The following is a 16,955-nucleotide window of genomic DNA, read 5'->3' on the forward strand; positions in this document are numbered from 1 at the left end:
AAAGCACATTATGTTGATTAAAAAAGCAAACAGTGGACAAGTCTGTGTGTAGATGAACTAGCGTATTAAGCTTGCAACTTTGAATTTTGAACTAAAAACCAAAGCTAGACAAAACAATTATGATGCAACTATACGGCACGGCATGCCAAATGTTACTCAATTTGAACACACGGAATAGTAATAGTTTAAAGGGATATTTGGGACACACTATTTTTAGAATACCCACTTCATGAGCAAAAAGTCAACAGTTAACATAAATCAGCAGACATTTAACTGTCTGAGAAACAGGCAGAATAACTGATCCTAATTTTAAGCTAATAGTTGAGATAAAGAATGAAAAAGAGTAAGAAAGGAAAATAAAGCAAAAGAAAAAAAACGATAAACATTTCTGCAAAGAATTCCTTTGTTTATAGTCGCATTGCCTTTGAACTTCTAGCTATGACAAACTGCAAAACTGTAATATAAAACTATTGAATGTATGAGTTTTACATACATGCTCAGCTTAGTCAATGCAGTATTGCATTGTTCCTTGAGTACTGCTGATTGATTTAGACTTTCATCACAAGTATTCTCCATCGTGTTTTTCCTCTCCACACATTCTAAAATATTTACACAAGGATGACTAAAATAAACTCTAAACTGCTGGATAGAATCTGAAAAGTTTTGAAAGATTTTACATGAAACAGATAACCTTCCAAAGTTCCTTAAGTCCTTTTGTTATCTGGGCCTAAGGAGAATGTGGGCACCTCAAAACCCTAGCCTTAAATCTGTAGGTGTTTAAGTTTTTACAGATCCCTAAATCCTTAAAGCACAGGGCACATGCATACCCCAAACTGCTCTGGCATCTTGGCAAGGCTGAACACCCAAATGCCTAGTAATGACACACCTGTCTCTTCACATTCTCTACTAGTTAGCTTAGGTGGCACACTAAGAAATCCCTGAGGCACTTAAGCTTTCTATAGAAGGCATAGGGGAAATTATGTGCCTCATTTGAACTGGCAATTCAACTCTGGAAGCCAGGGGTCTAAAAATGCTGGATGCTGAAATACACAATGCTCAAGTCACACTGGGCACATCTACATGTGTGAATAATCCAGGCACAGTTTACTCGAGTAAACTACTCGAGAGTAAACTTTCCCGGGCGTGCATCTATACATGCAGGGACCTGGGAGCAGATTTGCTGCTCCTAGCAGCAGACTGCTCCCACTCCTCGCAGCCCTGCAACAGACCCCTGTAGCAGCCAGGAGAGCTCTAGGTTCCCCTTGGGTGCTAGCCCAGGGCCAGGAGACAGCCATCTCCTGGAGGGAACTGGGACATTGCTCCCTGCCCCTGGGAGCTGTGTGCTGCTGGGCAGGCTCTGCCACCAGGGCCAGGATGGGGACAATGTCCCCCTAACTTGGTCACACAGCTGGTGCTGGGAGATCCTTATGGTAGGGCTTGGGCTGGCAATCATTAAGCAGGGGCCGAGAGCTCCCTGCCACTGGGAAAGACATTGTCCCCACCCAGGCTCTGGTCTCAGAGTCCACTCCAGCAGCAAGTAGCTCCCAGGGGCAGGGAACAGTCTCCTGCCCTCCAGCTGAGAACATCTGTTCCCAGTCAAGCACATTTGCTACTGTAAGTAATCTTGAGTAAATCTGCTACTTGCATTTGCAGGTACCAATTTACTCATGATTAGAGCCAATTACTACACTAAGCATCTGCACATGTAGACAGTGATGCTTACTGTGCAGTAATTAGCTCTAATCTCGAGTAAAGTGCATACTACAGACTTATTTCCTAAGTGAGTTAAGGCTAAGTCACATTTTCAAAAGCACTCAAGTCAATGCAGGCTATATGCATTTATGCTCTTATGAACATTTTATCTGATCACAAGTACTTAGAGATAATCTAAAATGCAGTACACTGAATCTACGCCCCTTTGAACTTTGAGTAAAGCCTGATCTAGCCCTTCTCTAGTACATACCTAGTGCATACCTATACATAATTACTCTGTGGAATTCAAAAGGAGTTTGCCTTAAAAAGACTCCATAGCAGTTGGCTTTCCCTTCTATGCTGCTCTTGTTAAACCAGATGTATCATGTTTTCCATGCACTGAACATCTAGCATCTTTATGTATATCATAGAATCTTAGAAAGTAAGGGCTAGAAGGGACCTCAGGAGGTCATTTAGTCCAAACCCCTGCTCAAAGCAGGACCATTCCCAAGTAGAACATCCCAGCCAAGGCTTTGTCTATCTAGCTGTAAAAAACCTCTAAGGGCAGTGATTGTACAACCTCTCCAAGTAACCTGTTCCCATGCTGTACTACTCTCATCATGAGAAAGTTCTTCCTAATATCTAACCTAAACTTCCCTTGCTGCAACTTGAGCCCATTGCTCCTTGTTCTGCCACCTGCCACCACTGAGAACAGTCTAGCTCCATCCTTTTGGAGCCACCTTCAGGTAGTTGAAGGCTGCTATGAAATCCTCTTTGGGTTCTCTTCTCCAGGCTAAATAAGCCCAGATCCCTCAGCCTCCCCAGCCCCCTAACCATTTTAGTCTAGCAGAGAGCAACATTCTCCCATTTGTCCACACCCTTTCCATAATGGGGGGCCCAAAACTGGCCACAGGACTCTAGATGCAGACTCACCATTGCTGAATAGAGGGGCATAATCACTTCCCTCAATCTACTGGCAACAGTTATACTGCCAGCTACCAGCTGCTGCCAACTACACATCAAACCACTGATTACTACCCTCTGAGCCCAATGATCCAGTCAGTTTTTTATTCTCCTTACAGTCCATTCATCTAATCTATACTTCTTTAGCTTGCTTGAAAAAAACATTGTGGGAAACCATATCAAAAGCCTTGCTCGAGTCAAGGTTTATCATGTCCACTCTTCCTACATCCACAGAGCCAATCATCTGACAAAAGGCAATCAAGTTGGTCAGGCATGACTTGTTTTTGGTGAATCCATGCTGACCGTTCCTAGTTACCTTCTTCTCCAAATGCTTAGAAATGGATTCTTCCAGACCCGCTTCAGGATTTTTCCAGGGACTGACGTGAGGCTGACTGCCCTCCCTGGATGCTCCTTCTTTCCTTTCTTAAAGATGGGCACTATACTTGCCCTTTTCAATTTATCCAGGTCCTCTCCCAATCACCACAAGTTTTCCATGGCCAGCAGCTATTATATTGGCCAAAGGCTCTACTATCATATCAGCCAATTCCCTCAGCACCCTCACGTGCATCACATCCAGCCCCACAGACTTGTACATGTCCAGTTTTTCTAAATAGTCCCTATTCTGTTTTATTCACCACTGTTGGCTGCTCACCTCTCCAAACTGTGCTGCCAGATTCAGTAGTCTGGGAGCTAACCTTGTCTCTGAAGACTGAGGTGAAAAAGGCACTGAGTACTTCAGCCTTTTCTGCATCCTTTGTCACTAGGTTGCCTCCACCATTCAGTAAGCAACTCACACTTTCCCTGATCTTCCCCTTGTTCCTGACATATTGTAGAAACCCTTCTTGTTACACTTCACATCCCTTGCTAGCTGCAACTCTTAACTGGACTTTAGCCTCCCTAATTTCATCCCTGCATGCCTGAGAAATACTCTTATACTCTTCCCTAGTCATTTGCCCAAGTTGCCACTTGTTCTTTTAGTGTTTTAGCTCACTGAAGAGTTTCCACAGGCTTGCATAAATATGCTGTTCAGCATGCTTTTCACAGTAAGAGAGTACTGGAAAGAAATCCTTTATCCTAGTCTGGATTATAGAAGATACATATCTGAAGCATTCCAGCAAAATCCAAAAATATTTACTAGAATCTAAAGAGCTTAAAATACAAAACTCATGATTTCTAAACATAAAGGAGCAGATTCTCAGCTGCTTGGAAGTTATCCAATCAGGTCAGCTGAGCTACTGGTTAAGTATACTCAGAATATACCCCAAAATTATTTTTTAAAGAAAGCCTCCATTGTTTTAAGGTGGCCTAATAAGTACATAAATACCAAGATGAAGAGACACTCGCTGTTACAAGCACTGCAACAATGCAAACTGTAAAAATAGAAGCTAGTTTCATAAACGTTGACATAACAGCAAAGAATTGCTTTGTCTTGTTTATGCATACCATCCTTAAACTTTTAAAGAATACTAGCACCCTGTAAGCAAATAGCACTATGTCTAAATAAACCAAGGGAATAAACTGGAAGCAAATCAGCATACAAATGATGATGTCATTATTTTAATCAGAATAATGTTGTGTAGCAGTTTTAAAATTCTACCTGGAATCACTACATATTTGACATAAAATATTACAGGGTAGTGGGCATAACTCACCTGATCCAAAAAATCAGAAATGCATTATGCAACTAACCAAAGCATGAGCAATAAAGATCAAGAACAATTAATTGCATTGTAACAGTTCATGCAATTCCATTTCTCTAATAATTCCTACTGGTTTGGATTTCTGATTACAACATAATTGGAAGTGTGTTGGCACCTAGGAAGAATTATTTAAAAGCAAGGGATTAGTAGATCTGTTTCTTTTGCATTTTTAAAAGATTCATTTTGTTGAATAGAAGACAAATTTCCTCCTAGGCAACAAAGTACTAGTTCTGCACACTGCCATTTAATAGAAAATAAGAACTGGAGAATAAAACTTCCTCTCAAGATCCTCTGACACCAGCTCAAATAGTAATACAGTTTGCTCAGCAATATTACAATCCTCCACAGCATTTTAACTGAATGGAATTAGAAGCGAGAGAACAACAGCTCAGTAGGATGAGGTGGGTTGTGCCAATTATTTTTCTTCCTAACATAAAAAGATACTGGATTTTCCAAACGCATTTCTCTGCCTATGACAGCTATGATTCGTAGCACAAAAAAAGTTCAGAACACAGAAAACTGGGGATTAGAAGTGTTTTTGAAGTCCAGCTCAAAATAGTAGCATCACACCTAATAGTGTAATTTTACACTTCAGTAAAGCAAATAATGAAAACTTCCAAACGTTATAAAAAGCTCAAAGTAATATTTTCCAACCTTTCACTAACAGTAGGGGCCAAAACCACATGTTTTAAAGGTCTTCCACAGTTTTATTATTAGAAGTAGAAACCTTACTGATACTGATGAGTCATTTGTATCAGCGGAAACCAAGAACACCCATCTTCTTCATGGGTTACAAAGCACTCAGTGTGGTTTTCTATTCATTACTGGTCAAAGTAGTTGACTAAGAACAAAACAAGAGACAAGAGCTCACCTTTGTTCTCAATGCCTGTTTTATACCAGCTGATTTTGTTTATCACCCTGGTAGAGATTGCTTACATTGTTTACATTTGGTCCCTATTCAGAAACATCTAAACACAGAATTGAAACTTTTCTAACTGAAATAGTTAATGGTAAATCTAGCATTGCAAATGAACAGTAGACCCCTTCAGTGATTCCCCCCCCCATTAAAGGAGAAATCCAGACAAAAACAAAAGCAAAAAAAACTAAACAAAAACAAAAGCCCAAACCACAGACTTATCATAATGAGCAGAAACTGTCACCTTTAAGAACCCTTCAAGTCATCAGAATAGAATCCATAAGTACAAAGACAATCAGTTGTAGAAGAAAACGAGTTTTCATCTTCACCAAAAATACAGAAATTCTTTGATACTAATGACCAGAGCTAGCGATGGACACAGGAGGAGAAACAGAATGCAACAGCTAGCAGAATTATGATGAAAACAGAAAGTGTTTCGGATTTTCAATTAAGAATTCTGCTTTTTTTAAAAAGAAATCATATAGCCCATAATTACCTAGGGAAAATGCTATTCATATGCTAAACTCTCTGTATCCAGAGCAGGAACAATAGTTCCATTTTTTTTTTTTTTTTTTTTTTTGCAAACTCACAACCCCCATTCACAAATAAAAGATTAGTCCTGTAAAATATCTGCAAGAAGCAGACACACTGCAGGCAGAATCTGAACAGAGAAGCAACAAAGTGCAACTTTTTGCTATGTGTCCAAAAATGCAGCTCTGAAAAAGTGACAGATGTCTTCCGATTTTACTGGGAGAAGAAACCGCAGCAAAACAGTGACCAAAGAACTGAAAATAACCTTTAAACAACATACCAACAGTCACATTCTTTAAACCTGTGCCTCCTATTGTGGACAGTTTATAGTGAGGGGGACTCTGAGCTGCAGCAACAGACACGTGAGTCAGCAAGAGCAGCCGGTAGGAAACTGCTGACATGCTAAATTACTCTCACGTACACGGCACACACCTACCCACTAAATAAAAACAGGGTATATGCAAATTAGTGCACAGGAACACCTCCACACTTACAGTTCCTGTTTTCCTAGTTTAGATCTAAATTATAAAGCAATCACTAATAAAAAGCTCTCTGAATATCAGCTATAACAAGCAGCTGCATTCAAGTCTCAAGGGTCATTTTGTTTTAGCTGCTTTTATTAGAATAGATTTAACTGCTTTTCCTTTTTTCAAAAAACAAAATTGTTGCTCTACAGACCACAAGGGCTGCATGGTGACAGACAAACAATGTAAAGTTCCTGTTTTTTTGTTTGTTTTTTTGAGTGGGGAACTCCTCTTGAACCTATGCTTGAAAACCAAATGGAACACGTGTGTCTATTATAGCTTAAGTGACTACCTTGAAACTAGAGAGCTCAAAATAAACAATAAACTTCAATTTCAACTCCCACCAGATTTAAACAACTGGAAATCCCACGTTCATCTGTTTCTATCAGCTCTTCAAAGAGTGCTGTTTGTTGATGTACATGCTTTAGTAAAAATATATTTAAATGCTCAGGAAACTGAAGGGCTTAAAAAATACATCTGAAATCCCAGCAATTTCCTACCCCCAATTTATGAGTTTAAAGTGTCAAATAAAATACTTAATTACTATTTATTACTTTTCCACCGCTCCCATATCAAGTCCATCTGGGAAGAATTTGGGATGAGTCTAGTGCTCTACTATTGTATCAGGAGTGTGACAAAGGGCGTTTGTGCGTGAAAGCTTGCTAAGAAGAATTTTTCCAACTATCTGAGTTTGTCTAATAAAAGATATGGGATTTACCCAAAGAAGCCTGTCTACCATTATATGGAATCCCAGACCTCCTACAATAGCATTGTTATTGAAACAACAGTGTTGATAGTCTGCACATGCACTCTTGGTAGGCATGAAGAATACAGGCTTCAATGAAACCCAAGACATTCCCCTTTTTGAATGATCCTATTTAAAACTTACAAATTGCCAAAAGCTGGGTTTCTAAAACCCACTCTCAGTCTTCGTAATATGTAGTCTGAACACTGGGTAGATCTTAAGCACTAGTAATTCCTGTGCAAAACCAGTAGCTTCAATTTAAGTTTATTACAGGCTGCACAGAAATTTATGTGCATTCCCCTACTTGCTTTCTTTAACATTATGAATTCCAACAGTGGCACAGTGAGTATCGTGCTTTTCAATACACTACTGAAACATTTCAGCCTGACTATAAAGCAAAAGGAACATGCTGAATCTCAGCTGGCTATATTCATACATTTTACATTTTCTTGATGCATGCTTCAAATGTGTGCTTAATATTCAGACAGCTGCCAAGGTTAATGCCTTTTGGCTGAAGCTGAAGAAATGGTGAAACTTTTTTGTGGAAAGCTATGTAAGCATTTTGAACGCTATTTGGAAAAACTCATAGGTAGTTCTGTTGGGTAGCAAGCAATTGTCCACTCAGCTATATGGTACAATCACTGTGAAGCACATTCTAATTCTTGTAGAGAGCTACAATAGCTTAATCAAAGAAACTCTCACATTCTCTAAAACTGACTGGCTATAATGAAGTGGTGGGGGGAGGGAGCCACTTAGATTTTACAAGAAGGTAGGATTTCAAGTTCAAAATTGGTCCAGTTTTTCTTCAAAATATCACCAAAATGGATGGTATGTGCACCATTATACCAACCCAGAAATAAGCTTTATTTATTCAACCACCATACCCAAAACATACATGAATCTGTAGTTGAAGGATGTGAAAATGTGTTTATTAGAACATAACTCACATGTATTACATACAAAAGATACAGTCACTCAGGCATGTAAATGTAGAACATACACTTTTGAGATAGACCAGACATATCTCATGCTTACAAGGTGAACTTGCTTTTGAGCACAATTAAGAAAAAAAAAGTAAAAAGTATTTTGCAGAGCACTTGATATTTTAAAGAAAGAAGATTTTCTCCAACACACACTTAGAATATGCAGTTCAATTTACACTAAAAGGGGTGTGTGTAAGATCATATATATAAAATATATATAGTGGAAATTGAGTGATATATAAATAAAATCACATATATATCACTATTGAATGAGAATCTCGGGGTGCTCCATGGGATGACGAGGTCAAATGGTCACAAACTCCTCCAAGACTGTTTCAGGCTGGACATAAGAAATAACTTCTTTACTGTCCGAGCCCCCAAGGCCTGGAACAGATTGCCACCAGAGGAGGTGCAAGCACCTACTCTGGACTCCTTTAAGAGTCAACTGGATGCTTATCTTGCTGGGATCCTGTGACCCCAGCTGACTTCCTGTCCCTGGTGCAGGGGGCTGGACTCGATGATTTTCTGAGGTCCCTTCCAGCCCTAATGTCAAAGAAATCTGTGATCCATCATAAACTGAATTTGGTTAAAAAGCTGAATTGGCATTATAACATGCAAGGACCTAACACTTGATTTCTCACCCCAAATGCAATACTAGAGGTCTCAGCATGACTCATGTTTGAGTAAAGCCTTATTGAAATGAATGGATGATGTCATGAACAAGCAAAGAGAAACATATGCCTCTTCATTGCTTTTGAAAGTGGAATTTAAAAATATTGTAACAACAGGGTATTTTTTTGTGGATGCAGCTATTTAATAAAGCAAACCTTAAGGGAGCATAGATAACTGACAATTAAATGCTTCAATTTCAGCCTTTAAAGAAGAATAGCTCTTTTACTTAACAACAACACTACAAAGTTTCAAAGGTTTTTCAATATCTAACTGTGGGCAATTACTGTCACACATACTCCATACTACGTATCATGCACATTAAGGTAGGTTTCATCTCTCCTATTTTCATTATGAGTGTAAATGAAGAGATGCACAGACCCCTACATAATATAGTGATTTTATTAAATCTCATTAATTTCAGTGGGCCTCTGAGGCCTGCTACAATGGCAGACATTTACTAGGATTTTCTCAGTATAAGGATATTAGATACTGACACAACATACTTATTTATCATGATGTGGACCATTGCTCTCTTCTCTTAATGCCAAGATACAATGGCTGAAATCAAAGATTTGGATATGGGGGGATGGAAAAGGAGGACAGAAGTTGTCACTACAGTATATACTTCACACATGAATTCCATTAATATCAGTGGCTCTGTATGAAGAAAGAACACAGAACATGGGCTCTAACATTCAGTTGCCTAATTTTTTCCAGCTATATGTTGACCATTTTAACTCAATAAACATCTGGGAGTGTATCATTTTGGTCTCTGCCCTCTGTACCCTGATAGTCAACGTCTTACCAAATTTACAAAAATATATATTTGTGAGTATTTTTGTAAATGCAATATTAGCTAATACTACATCCTTACACTGCCTGTGCCCCTACAGAATTTCTCATTAGAGGATCTTAAAATGTCTTAAATATATGAATTGCTTTTGGAAAATGGCTATCAAGTATTCTTCCCATTTTAGATTTGGGTAAACTGAGGTACATCGTATTAGACATCTTGCCCAATATTATCCAGCAGGTAAAATGAAGATCTAGAGCACAGATTCTCAACCAGCACCCTGAGGTGCCACGAGATGCCTTTAAGGCTGCCACAAAATTAGCACTGTTAGTTATGCACACACCTACATGATTAACAAGACTTCAAATAAGAATTCACAATGTCAAAAACATTCTGACCTGTTGCAGTCTTTCTGGTTTCTCTGCAACAGAAGAATGGCTCTATTATTTTTCCATAGTCAAAAACTGAGGGAAAGCTAAGAGCTGACATTTTCCAAGCAGTGCCTTGAGTCTTATGAGGCTGAGAACCACTGATCTAGAGACAGAAACTTGTAATCCTAATTCCCAACCTCCTGCTGTGACAAGACAGGGTTTCCTTCCATTTTGTGCAGATGGCACCCACCACCATCAAATTAGCCTTTGGAGTTAGATAGTTATGCATGAAAATGACACTAAAACCATGTGTCCTATATATTATGGTGAAATACTATGGCAGGCAGTCCACCTGCTATATGGGCAATGACATACTATTTATGAACCCCAAGCAAGGGGATGCAAAACTAATTCAGATTTTCAAAAGGATGTGCACGCATCTTAAAAATATGTAGAGTTTTGATTTATGGGATGAAGTATCTTCTAAAATGTTAAAGCAGCACTACTAATACAAGCCCAGGAGTCAATGGTCTAACATGTTTCCTTGGCAATTTTATTCTATCCATGTTATTAAATTCCTTGTTTCTTACCAAAATGCCAATTTCCTCATATGCAAAAAAAACCCCATCACATTATACAAAGCACCACCTCCAAACTACATACCACTGCATGCAGCCAAAACAAAATCTCATACAAATCCACCTACAAAGAAAAATCCCACTCCCAATTCAAGCCTTTGAATACCGAATTAAAATGCACACATTTATGACAATTCCAAAGACCTAAAAAAATTTTTTTTGTCTTGAAAACACTGACAAGTCTTCAACCATGGCAGAGAAAACAGCAACACTATAATTTAGCAATCTTCCCAACAGACTAAAGACTAATTCTAATAAGGTGTCATTTCTGCCTCACATTTATGATTATCTTCAAGAATGAAAAACACCGTTTACTCCAGAGCTGGCAGGGCTTCAGTAATAAGAGCACGGTGATCTCACAATAACTGAAGCATTTTTAAGCAAGACACCCGCCGTATTATAAAAATAGCCTGTTCCACAAAAGGAGAGGCATGATTTCACACTTAGCTTCTTTCATGACAGCCAGGGCCTCTGCACTAACTGCCTTACCTACATGCTATGTTTTAGTGATCCAAGAAAATTATCATCAGAGTTAACATCTCTCTCCAATTTTACTCCAAACCAGAAAAAAAAAAAAAAAGAGAAAAGTCTTTCATTAAGCTTCATCTCTTGTCAGGTTCCCAACAGACAGGAAAGATTTTATGGGGAGTAATTACATTTTTTTTGGTTAAATACACTGAACTGATTAAATTCATACAGAGACACTGCTCTTAAGAAAAGGTGCTGCCTGATACACAACCATGAATAAGTTTGGAACGGATGCTTGGCTATTTAAAGCAGGTTCTTGTTTGCCACAAAGGCACCTCCAAGGGAGTAGAGTCAGTTGCCAACCGTGTTGAGTGCACCAAATAAATACATCTATGGTTGTTTGTGGCAACAACTTGTAGCCAAGCTACAGCAGAGTGGGAGCCCCAGGTGCATATGGGGGACACCCCCCCAAACACCCCAAGGCAATCTTAGACAAACCCTAAAAGCAGGAAAGCAGCAGCAGTGACCCAGTCCCCCCAGGCAGCAGCTTTAGAAGTGACCCCCAACACTTCACTACACAATGCCTGCACCAAGGGAAAGTATGTGTGTGGGTTGGGGGAAGGGGGGACACCAGGGCACTGAGCAACAGGGCGGCTCCTGATCCACAACAGAAACCCCTAGATGGAAAGTGCTCAGGTGGGAGCATTCCCTGCAGGTGTGCTAGGAGGAGGGGTTGCTCTGGAGGGGAACCTAAGCCTCAAATTCAGCCCTGCTCACACTCATGGGGATGGGACCCACCCCCCCTTTCTTCCTACCCTGCTGCTCCAATCTGGGGCACAAAAGAGTGAGAAGTACCCAGCAGATGGGGGGGGGGGCAGGGAATGACAGACAAGACCCAAGGGAGTCTTTAGGATCCTTCCAAATCTGACAGCGCCTTTACTCAGGGCCCACAAATCCAGGCCCTCCACGCCCTACTCCTCTTTGCACACCCACCCCAGGGGCCGCGCTCTCCCCCCATGCAATGAAAGGCAGGCGCTCCCTGCAACGCTCACCCCCCTCCTCCTGCACACCCAGCCAGTGTGTGTCCCCTAACCCCACACAGCTGGAGGGACATACACAGCTGGAGGTACACGCAGGGACCTGGATGCCTCTTGCCCACTCTCAGTGACGCAACCTGCACGCACTCCCCACTTGGCAGATGGGGCTGAGCAGCCTCCTGCCCAGGGAAGAGGTTAAAGGGAGCCAGGTAGGGGTCCCCTGGGCGGTTAAAGAGGGGGGTGAAGGGACTCCCCCCCAAGCTTTCCTCTTCTTTCAGGAGACACCAAGCCGATGCAGCCCGTCCCAGCTGCAGCCCCCTCCCCCTGCAAACTTCATCCCCATCCATACCTCCCAGGAGCAGTGGGGCGGCGGGGGGAGGGGGCGGGGAGAGAGAGAGAAAAGCACTCACCTTGGCTGAATGCAACTTTGGGTCGCTCCCCCTGGGGTGGGGGCGGCCGGGCAGGGAGGACCGGGCTGTTTCCCGGCGGGGGAAGGGGGTGCTTTAAAAGCGCGCACCGCGAGCTGCCCCCGGAGAGACGCGCATCACATGGCGCGGGCTGCCGAGCGCTGCTCCCCGTCCTGCCGCGGGGAAGAAAGGGAGGGGGCGGCTGGGAAGAGGCGGGCGGGGGGCAGGAGGAGCGGAGGCGGCTGCAGCAGCTGGGAGGCGCGAAGGCACCGCGGAGGAGCTGCTGCTGCTGCAACCGGGGCGGGCGCGGCGCGAAGCAGCGGCTGGAGCCCCGGGCAGCCCGGCGGCGGCGGCGGTGCGCGTGCGGCGGCGGCGGCGGCGGCCCCCGTGTGCGGCCACCCGCTCCCCGCGCTCCGCTGCGCTCCGCTCCGCTCCCGCTGCGGCGCCTCCTCCCTCAATCGCTACATTGTTGACATTCGAAGGCTGACATCATCCCCCCGCCCCCCGCCTTCCCCATTCACAAGCGCGTTACGCAAACCACGTAGCGCTCCGCCGCCTCGGCGGACTGCAGCCCTACGCACGGCAACAGGCGTAGCGCCGCTCAGCGAATAGCTGCTTTGCTCACCTCGGCCCCGCTTCGGGACCCTCGGCGCATGCGCATCCTCTCCCCCCCCGGGGTTGTGAGAGAGGGAATCGCGCCAGCCCCGCATGCCGTCTCGCGCGCGACCGAAGGGGACGCTGGGAGTTGTAGTTCCCGCTGACCGGGGGGGCGGGCGCTGAGGTGAGATCAGGGGTTGTCCAAGAAGGACAAGAACAAGTTGTAGTTGCCCTGTGCTTCCTTACACACTCCCCCCCCCCGGCCCACTCCCCCGCCACACCCACACTCACACCTACACACTGCCCCCTCCCCCACCACACACACCCACACACCACCCCAGCCCCACACCAAACACACGTGCACCCCTCCCATTCCATTCCCCCACCACACACACCCACACATTGCCCCACTCCGCTGCCACAGACACACACATGCACACACATCCCATCCCACCCCGCTACACACACACACCCTCCCCACTCCCTCCCCCAACCACACACTGTCCCACTCCCCTGCCACACACACACACACACCCTACCCCACTCCCCCACCATCCACCTACCCACTCTGCTAGGATTCATGAAGCTGGGCCCATGAAGGCTTCCCATCAGGGCATGGAGCAGAGGCTCAAGCCAAAATGGTTGGGAGAACCGAGGCTAGTGACCTAGGGCCACAGCATGACAAAGCTGCCAGGGTGCTTTGCCAGGCCGGGCTCTGAATCTAGTTGCCCCGCATCAACATGACAAGAGGACAGGTCCCCGTGTCGATTCCAGGCTACCTGGTCTGTAGAAGGCAGGGGAGATACGCACCTTGTAGACTAATCAAAGTAGATCCATCTATCCATCAATTGATCTATCTACACCACAAGCTTTTGTGAGCTGAAGCTTCCTTCATCAGATGCAATGAAAGGACACACAGAAAACACACCCTGACCTGACCAGCCCCCTGAAAATCTCCTGCCCAGATCACATTTCCAGACTCATGTATCCCACTAGGATGGGTGGCCTCCCACCGGATCAGAAGAATGGGAAGAAGGGGTCACCTCCAATCAGATCAAAAGAATGGCTAAAAAAAGAGCCTGAAAATAACATGAGAGATTGGGTTCTTTTGCCCTGTGTTCTGGGTTTGGAGATGTGCAAGCAAATATTTTCCAGTTTCCCCTCCCCGCCATCAACCTCAAAAAAAGTGAAGGCTGAGATTCTTGTGCAGTCACTTTGAGTCAAGCAGCAGGGGCTTTAAGAAAAAATGCCATATGCCATGAGACTTGGGATGAAATCCTGAGTTTATAATACTAACATTAGAACAGGAGTAAACAGAATTTAGTATGCCTAATATATGTGACCGTGAGAAAGGTAATTTGCCATGGTAGTCTGAAGTTAGATAGAAGGCAAGGCATATGGCACCATCTAAATTAACTCATTCAGAGGCAGAAGCCTGTATATGAAAGCATCTTAGGAAGTAGGCTGTAGAAATCCTGTTCCTCTGAATGAGTTAGCCTGTAAGGTGCCCCAGCATATGTAACCACATTCAGATGAGAAGAGTATTTTAGATTAAAGGGATCCTGATAAAGAGGAAAGCAAGCAAGCAAATGATTCACACTAGGAGCTCTGAATGAGGTATTTAGCACTTGAGGGGTTTAGCGAACTGGGATTTTTACGTTTTACTAAAATGTAAAAGAAAATATTCCCAAGAGAATATACAATAAATGTTGGCTTGTTGCAGACAAAGCTACAATTAGTAATTAACATTTTTGTATTTGTAAATGCTTTGGGGTCTTATGTCAGATTGTTTATTTTCATTCTATAGGCTACAACTACATCTAGACAGGTTACAGGGGTGGGCAGATGAGAATAGGACATGTTTCAATATTGACACATGCAAGGTACTGCATCTGAGGGGGAAGAACCAGCAGCATACCTACAGGCTGGGGAACTCCCTTCTTGTCAGCACAGAGGCAGAAAGGGATCTTGGAGTCATTATTGATTCCAATGAACACGGGCCAACAGTGTGGGGATGTGGTCAGTAAGGCTAACCACACCTTGTCATGCAGCCACAGATGCATCCCGAGCAGCTCCAAGGAGGTGATCCTTCCCCTCTATGCAACACTGGTCAGGCCACAATTGGAGTACTGTGTTCCGTTCTGGGCACAGCACTTCAAGAGGGATGTGGACAGCATCGAGAGGGTCCAGAGGAGGGCCACTCGCATGATCAGGGGGCAGCAGTGCAGGCCCTATGAGGAGAGGCTACGGGACCTGAACCTGTTCAGCCTCCACAAGAGAAGGCTGAGGGGGGATCTGGTGGCTGACTATAAACTTGCCAAGGGGGACCAGCAGGCAAGGGGAGAGTCCCTGTTCCCCTGAGTACTACCGGGGGTAACAAGGAACAACGGCCGTAAGTTGTCCGAGAGCAGATTCAGGCTAGACATCAAGAGCCTCTACTTCAAAGTCAGGGTGGCTAGGATCTGCAACCTACTTCCAAGAGAAGTGGTGCTCGCCCCTACCCTGGGGGTCTTCAAAAGGAGGCTAGACTGCCACCTAGCCGAGGTCATTTGACCCCAGCATCCTTTCCTGCCCATGGCCTTTCCTGCCCAGGAGGTCAGACTTGATGATCTGCTTAGGTCCCTTCCAAGACTACCAACTATGAAACTATGAAACATTCTCTTATGTACTGTGATTTTACAGAATGTTATTTTCCGTCTCATCCAACAGCTGTATGTGGAGAGGAACTTCTAATGCCCCCTTCTGAGATTATAGTTGTTGCATCTGACGGGCTATATTTTCAAGCTTAATTAATGGCACTTCACACAAACATTGTTAATACAATGTCAACATTTTACTCAGGATAGAGTACATAGTGCCATTTTTCTGGTATTGATTATCTAGTATTGTCAACTTTGTGAAGATATGCAGCTGCTGAAAATGAATGTAATCTGCCCCCCAAATTTATGATTTCCTGTCTGTTATCAAGGTAAAATATTGCTCACAGCTGTTTTTTTGGCCCTGGTCATGAAAACATGTATGTGTATAGACACCTTGTTTTAATCATATTACAAGTCTAATTCAATGCCATGCGTCTACCCAAGTATTCAGTTGTTTACAGCTGAGCTCAAGCCTCAGTCCACAGGCCAGATCCAGCCTACAGAACCATACTATCCAGCCCTCAGGGGCCCCAGTGGGTCTCAGTCTCAAAATTTGATGGCAAGGGAGCAGTAGCAACAAGCATTTCTTCTCTGCTGCCAAGTTTCTGGGTCCAAGGGAGCCCTGCATGCTGGAGAGCATGCTAGATCAGTGTGGAGATGTGGCCTGGGTCCCACTCGAACCGCATGGGAGTGAAGGAGGTTGAGTGGGGTCTGATCCTGATACATGGGTCATGATGTGGCCTGCAGATTGGCCCCAGGCCACTTGTCCAGCCCTTGGCACCAAAAGGATGAGCAGCACTCGTTTACAGGACTAAGGGCTTAAGATGTTTGCCGCCATTGCTTTGCCTTCCAAAAGGAGGCAAAACTAATTAATTTTGATAGGACCAAGTGTCAAAAATAACAATATCATGGTATTAGTCACACACTTTCAGAGAGCTTCTGAAAGGAGGCATTATGTTTCTTATATCATCAGTTTCACATGCATCTTCCATAGTAAATCTTGCAGAGTTTGGGGGAGACATTCCATGAGTGAATCAATGCTAAACTGAGGGTGATAACGTTAAGAAAGGAGACTGAGCGAGGAAAAAAATACAGCCACCTTCTGTCAAGGTGGAAACCAAACTAAATAACTTTATTGTACAAACCTCTCAAAACTCGGCTTATATTAAACACATCTTTAAAGAAATAGTTCTTTGCTAGCTAATATTTTAAAATCAGTGTAAAAGAAACATAAAACTAAAAGCTCTCAGTCTGAGTTAAATTAGCTTTGTAATTAATT

At 43.5% G+C, this 16,955-nt stretch overlaps 1 protein-coding gene across 8 annotated transcripts in view; it reads right to left on the reverse strand.

The window, feature by feature from the left end:
• The window catches only part of BACH2 (BACH transcriptional regulator 2), a 270,018-nt gene extending 257,004 nt beyond the window's left edge, over positions 1-13,014 (reverse strand). For all 8 annotated transcript variants that reach the window (XM_090036827.1, XM_090036799.1, XM_090036770.1 and 5 more), the window contains exon 1: positions 12,444-13,014. The gene's annotated coding sequence lies outside the window, so the exon portion shown is untranslated. The remainder of the gene's footprint in view (positions 1-12,443) is intronic.
• Positions 13,015-16,955: the final 3,941 nt, after the last annotated feature.

The sequence above is a fragment of the Crocodylus siamensis genome, chromosome 1, assembly GCF_052110815.1.
Source record: "Crocodylus siamensis isolate JL-2025a chromosome 1, ASM5211081v1, whole genome shotgun sequence".
Taxonomy (NCBI): domain Eukaryota; kingdom Metazoa; phylum Chordata; order Crocodylia; family Crocodylidae; genus Crocodylus; species Crocodylus siamensis.